Below are 6352 nucleotides of genomic sequence, written 5' to 3'. Positions count from 1 at the left end.
ATAGCAACACATGGCAGACAAAATATCATTGAATAGATTATTAACTGGACCAGAATTATGGGACACCTGCCATTCACCGGAGTCTCACCTCCAGTACTCCCCAGCTCCTCTGGCTTGTGTAAAGAAATATGTACTGGGGTTAGAGAGATGACCCAGTGTTTGAGAGCCCTGGTTGCTCTTCCAGAGGACGGGGTTCAATTCCCAGCACCCATGTGGCAGCTCACAACTGTCTGTTCCAGGATACCTGATACCTTCACACCAATGCACATAAAAGTTAAATAAATTTTAAAACAAAAAAATGTACCACTTTGAAATACACAAATGATATTAATATGCATTCTTTTGTTTTTGTTTTAGAGACGGGGTTTCTCTATATAGCCCTGGCTGTCTTGGAACTCACTCTATAGACCAGGCTGGCAGGAGGGAGCAGAAAGGTTGTGAGAGGCAGAGGTGGCGACAGCTACAGGGAAACTGTACACAGATCCACAGGGCAGTTGTACTGTGTACAGTCTGTACTCAGCAGTGGCTGTGACAGCATACAAGCGCTGTGCAGAATCAGGGCAGACAAAATTCTAGAGGGATTGGGAGAAGATGTCATGTCTCTCCCTCCTAGCTAGGGAACCACTGGCCGCTGATGGCTGTTGGAGGAGGGAAAAGTGAGTTCTCTTCAGGGAAGCGTCCGTCATGCTGCGGTGCATGGCCCTACTCTCACGCATGCAGCACTAAGTGGACTCGGAGGGTTTAAAAGAAAAAGGCACAGAAAATCAGAAGGGAATGTGGAGGAATTGGAGGGGAGGGAGTAGAGGGGATGGATTTGGTCAATATATTATATGCGCATAGCACATTCTCAAATGCTTTTTTGTTTTTTGTTTTTGTTTTTTTGTTGTTGTTGTTTTTCGAGACAGGGTTTCTCTGTGGTCTCAAATGCTTTTTTAAACAAATTCAGAAACTTGACTTTACTGGACTTGGCACAGGAATGAACATGAATGAAATCCAGTTCATCTAGTCTTTTGCTTGAAAGGAAATTAAGTATTTCGGAGCCTGGATACTCTCTGAAACCTGAAAATCCAAGTGGCTAACATCAGTGTCTGTGGCCCTGGAGTTGTCAGGCTGATCTGGAGCAGAAAGTGGAACAGGAATGAATTCAGTGTCCCTCCCGAGGACCGCATCAGTAGTGGAGAACCTCTCAGAGTGTGACAGAGGTCCAAAGAGCCACTCTCTCCTGAGGACTGGATGAGTAGTGGAGAACCTCTCAGAGTATGACAGCGGTCCAGAGAACCATCAGAGGACTCTATGACTAGAAATAAAGAAGAAGGGGGCCGGGCGATGGTGGCGCACGTCTTTAATCCCAGCACTCGGGAGGCAGAGGCAGGCGGATCTCTGTGAGTTCGAGACCAGCCTGGTCTACAAGAGCTAGTTCCAGGACAGGCTCCAAAACCACAGAGAAACCCTGTCTCGAAAAACCAAAAAAAAAAAAAAAAAAAAAAAAAAAAAAATAAAGAAGAAGGGGCCAGGGATGCAGCCAAGTGGGCCAACTGCTTGCCTAGCACACAAAGGGTTCTGAATTTGATGCCCATTGCCACATGAATTGGGTGTGGTAGTGCATGCCTGTAATCCAAGCATTCATGAGATGGACACAGGAGGATCGGGTGCTCAAAACTAAATAGGGAGTTCAAGGCCAGCCTGGGATACACGAGATCCTATTTAAAACAACAAACAAACAAATAATTCAAGAAATAGCTATCAAAATATAGCAGAAAGGAAAGTAGTATTTAAAGTCTGAATTTTGAGCCATAGCAGAGAACTTAGAATTACCTGGAAAGTAGCTTTCAAGTTTCTGAGCAGGAGAGGGACCAGGCCAAGTCAGGTGTGACAGGAAATTCCATGCACATTGGGAAGGACCAATCTTCTTTGCCCCAAGTGTATGAAGTCTTCCTTAGTTGTAGAGGGCAGGGCCACAGCTGGGACACAACACTTGTGGTTTGCTGACCAGCTCAGATCATCTTCTCAGATAGTGTGGCTCCATCCTGACAGAATCGAGTGGCTTCTAACTGCACTTGTAGTGAAGATCTATTCACTCATTCAATTAGCCCTACTCTCCAGAAAAAAAAATGTCACAAATATTGTTGAAGCACTTGGCTTCCTCAGGGACAAGCTAGTTCTGCAGTTTCAATCAGTGCCCTGTTGCTTTTCCCATCCATGTGTATCAGTGGATATTCTATAGGTGCAAGTATTTAAAACAATATATAATGACTTTATACATTTTAAAGCTATAATAATGATGTGACATCCTGTATCTTCCTACAACTTCCTTTGCACTCTCTGGCTACACTAGAGCGAGGGATGTAGTTCAGTGGTAGGATACTTGGCTAGGACATTCAAGTTCCTGGGCTCAACCCCTAGCACCTCAAAAGACAACATAGAATAAATAAGGGGCTGGGGAGATAGTTCCGCAGTTAAGCATGTGATGTGGGATTCCCCTCTGTACACTATGAATGTGTTTTATTACCATTGGTTATTAAAGAAGCTGTTTCAGCCAATGGCATAGTAGAGTAAAGCCAGGCAGGAAACCTGAAGAGGTATATAGAGAGAAAGTAGACAGGGTCAAAGAGATGTCATGTAGCTGCTGAAGAATAAAGATGCCAGCAGCCAGTCAGAACCTTACTGGTAGACCATAACCTCATGGTGATTCACAGACTAATAGAAATGGGTTGATTTAAGATGTAAGAGTTAGTTAGAAATATGCATAAGCTATTGGCCAAACAGTGTTGTAATTAACATAGTTTCTGTGTGATTATCTGCTGTCGGGCGTCTGGGTGGTCGGGAAACAAACGAGCAGCCTCTGTTGACAAGGATTCTCTTTGTTCTTACAGAGGACCTGAGTTCAGTTCCCAGCATTTATATCAGGCAGCTCACAACGGTCTGTAATTCCAGCGCCAGGGGATCCAATGCCCATGGTTTCCAAGGATACTCACAGCATACATGTGGGCAACCACACATAGACACACACATAAAGATAATAAAAATTTTTAGCTAGATGGTGGTGATGCATGCCTTTAATACTAGCACTTGGGAGGCAGACACAGGCAGATGTCTGTGAGTCTGAGGTCAGCCTGGTCTATAGAGCAAGTTCTAGGATAGGCTCCAAAGATACACATAGAAAACCTGTCTGGAAAAAACAAAAATAAAATAAATAATGCAAGTTTTAGTGTTGCTTTTGCTGGCTTATTTTTCAGCATATAATATCCCAAACACAATAACTTATTAACCCTTGGCTTTGTTCTTATGTGTTAGTGCTCTTCCTGGCTTCTGTTTTGTTATTGTCATCAATACTTTTAGGAACATTGCCCATATTTTTGCTATTTCTTTCTGCATTCCCAAAGGTGCAGTTCCTGATGCATTATCAGCTTGCTCTCCACATTGGTAGCTCATCCACTAGGTGGTAGGAGGGTATAGAAATTCCCATTGCTCCACACAGTGATTTTGTTTCTAGTTCCTACAGAATGTACTTCCTTCCTCTTTCCTGTCATCCTTTCTTCCCTTTGTTTCTTGAGCAAAGGCTCTGCCCCTCAGTTCAGAACTCACTCTGTAGTCTAGGCTGGCCTTGAACTTGCTATCTACATCTTGCCTCCTTCTCCCTAATGTTAGGATTACAGTTTGTATCTCCACACCTAGCTCCTAACACAAACACTCCCATCATAATTCATATGCATATATATATATATATATATATATATATATATATATATGTATACACAGTCTAGGCTGGGCATGATGGTGTAGGTATTTGATCTCATCCCTTGGAAGGCAGAGGTGGGCAGATCACTGTGAATTCAAAGCCAGTCTGGTCTACATAGTGAGGCCCTGTCTCAAAAAAAAAAAAAAAAAAAAAAGGAGATGTTTATAAACATAAAAAAGGAGATGTGGTGAAAGCAGAACATTCCCCCCCTGCTTTGGAGAAGGGCTATCTTAACAACATTCAGTCAACTGAAGATGGATTCGTACAAGTGTCTGTACATAAATTTCAAGTCATTTTTGCATGTGCAGACTCATTCAGATCTTCCCAGACTGAAGGGGCAGTCCTGTGGCTTCCTTCCTTTTCCATATTCCTAACAAGGGTTCATGAACTTTAACTGTTGATGAGCTGCTTACAACAGCAGTTCCTTAGGAGTGACAGGTGACCCAGGATTTCCCTATGAGAAACAATCTGGCCATCTACAGAAGCATCACAATGAACACATCTTTCTTTCTGCCTTCCAGTTCTGTACATTGTCTCATTTCAAGACTATTTCCCTCATGAGACTTGTTCCTTGATAAGTCTAAGCCTTGAGGTGATATGAAGACCAACATTGAGAAAAGAATGAAACTGGAGGTATCAATACACCCCAGAGCATCTCACCTGGGCTCTGCGAGGGCACAGCCCATTGTACTGCTGCAGTCCATGGATCAACACTGGCAGTTTGAAAGAGGTTTTTTTTTTTTTTTTTTTTTGTTTTTTGTTTTTTGGTTTTTTGAGACATGGTTTCTCTGTCACAGCCCTAGCTGTCCTGGAACTAACTCTTTTAGTTCAGGGTGGCCTTGAACTCAAAGAGATCCACCTGCCTCTACCCCCAGAGTGCTGGAATTAAAGGCGTGTGCCACCACTGCCCAGCCAAGAAGATTAATTTCTTATTCAGTATGGAAATACTGGCTTCTACATGCTCTCCTGCCTGTGCCCTTCTTTTTTTTTTTTTTTTTTTTTTTTTTTGGTTTTTCGAGACAGGGTTTCTCTGTGGTTTTGGAGCCTGTCCTGGAACTAGCTTTTGTAGACCAGGCTGGTCTCGAACTCACAGAGATCCGCCTGCCTCTGCCTCCCAAGTGCTGGGATTAAAGGCGTGCGCCACCACCGCCCGGCTGGAACTAACTCTTATAGACCAGGCTGGTCTCGAACTCACAGAGATCCGCCTGCCTCTGCCTCCCGAGTGCTGGGATTAAAGGCGTGCGCCACCACCGCCCGGCTCCTGCCTGTGCCCTTCTAAAGGCCTACCTGTAGGCAGCGGTCCTACAGGTAGGTCTGGATGAAGCTCTTCAACCAGTCCTCCCTCTTCTTTGGGTTTTGTTTTTGTTTATGGAACTGTTGTACACTACTATTCTCTGAGACAAACACCCACTGTCTTTGTTCAGCCGTGCCTGCTGGGCTTGTGACTGCTGACTTCCAGAGTAAGTGTGGTGAAAGGCAGGAGACCCTGATAAGCATCCAGTTACTCCTCCAAAGAGTTGGAAGCAATTCTCCCTCAGGGCAAGGCTAGAGAATGTCAGAGAGAGCGGGCAGGGGAGCAGCACCTCTGTGGCCATTGATTAGAAAGCTTTCTTCCCTGCTGGGTGACCGCTTTGCAGCAGCTGCTTTAGGGATCTCATGGTTAAACCCCATAGTAAGTACTCTCAATGAGGTCATTGGTTCCCTGAGTGGGGGCCTTTGGTAGCATCAAACGGAAGTCTATTGTTGGGACCTTAGGAGGGGTCAGACTTTGCCTAGGCCCTCACTTTCAGAGAATATTTTCCAGAAGGCAGACTTCCTTAAACATGATTGATTTCATCATTGACCTTATCTGAGGTTCAAGGGTAGACTAAAATTGCTAACCCTCTAATCACGTGGTTGTTTTCCCTGGCTACTTAGGCTTCCCACCCCAAGCCTTCAGACGTAAATTATGCTGTCATCACAGAAAGAAGATATTTCAGCACCTGTGTACCAGAGAAAGGTACTAAAACCAACCGTGCTCAGTTATAAATCATACTGTGTACTAGAAAACAAGAACAAGGGCCAAATACATACACTTCTTATTCTAAACCACATAGTGAATGGGAAGGCTCTGAAGGGTCAAGTTTTAAATGGGGTGTGTTTGCAAACACTTGTAATTCCAGCATCTGGGAGGTGGCAGTAGGAGGGTCAAGAGTTCAAGGTCATTTTCTGCTAGTGAATTTGAGGTCATAGTGGCACACACTTAGAGGCAGGAGGATTGCAAATCTGGGCCAGCCTGGGATTTATAGATAGTTGTGGTTAAACTGGTAATATAGTGAGACCCTACCTCCCACAGAGCTGGAAAGCTCCTGGGCCAGACTGTAAAGTTGGGGGGGGGGGGAAGATCTACATCACCATGACAACATGGCTATTTTTTACTAAGAGGTGTTAGGCTATCTGGAAATACTTCTCAGGATTTGGAGGTGGAAAATGAAGTGCAAAACACGTGTCATTGAGTAGGGTGAGTTGAGCAACACCTTAAATTCTTTTTTGCAGTTAGCTTTTAGCTTTTTCTTACATTATGCATCTCCAGCTTTTTTATAAGAACAAAAAGACGAAAGAAATTTTATAGCC

Source organism: Chionomys nivalis, chromosome 5, assembly GCF_950005125.1.
Source record: "Chionomys nivalis chromosome 5, mChiNiv1.1, whole genome shotgun sequence".
NCBI lineage: Eukaryota > Metazoa > Chordata > Mammalia > Rodentia > Cricetidae > Chionomys > Chionomys nivalis.
This window is presented reverse-complemented; position numbering follows the sequence as displayed.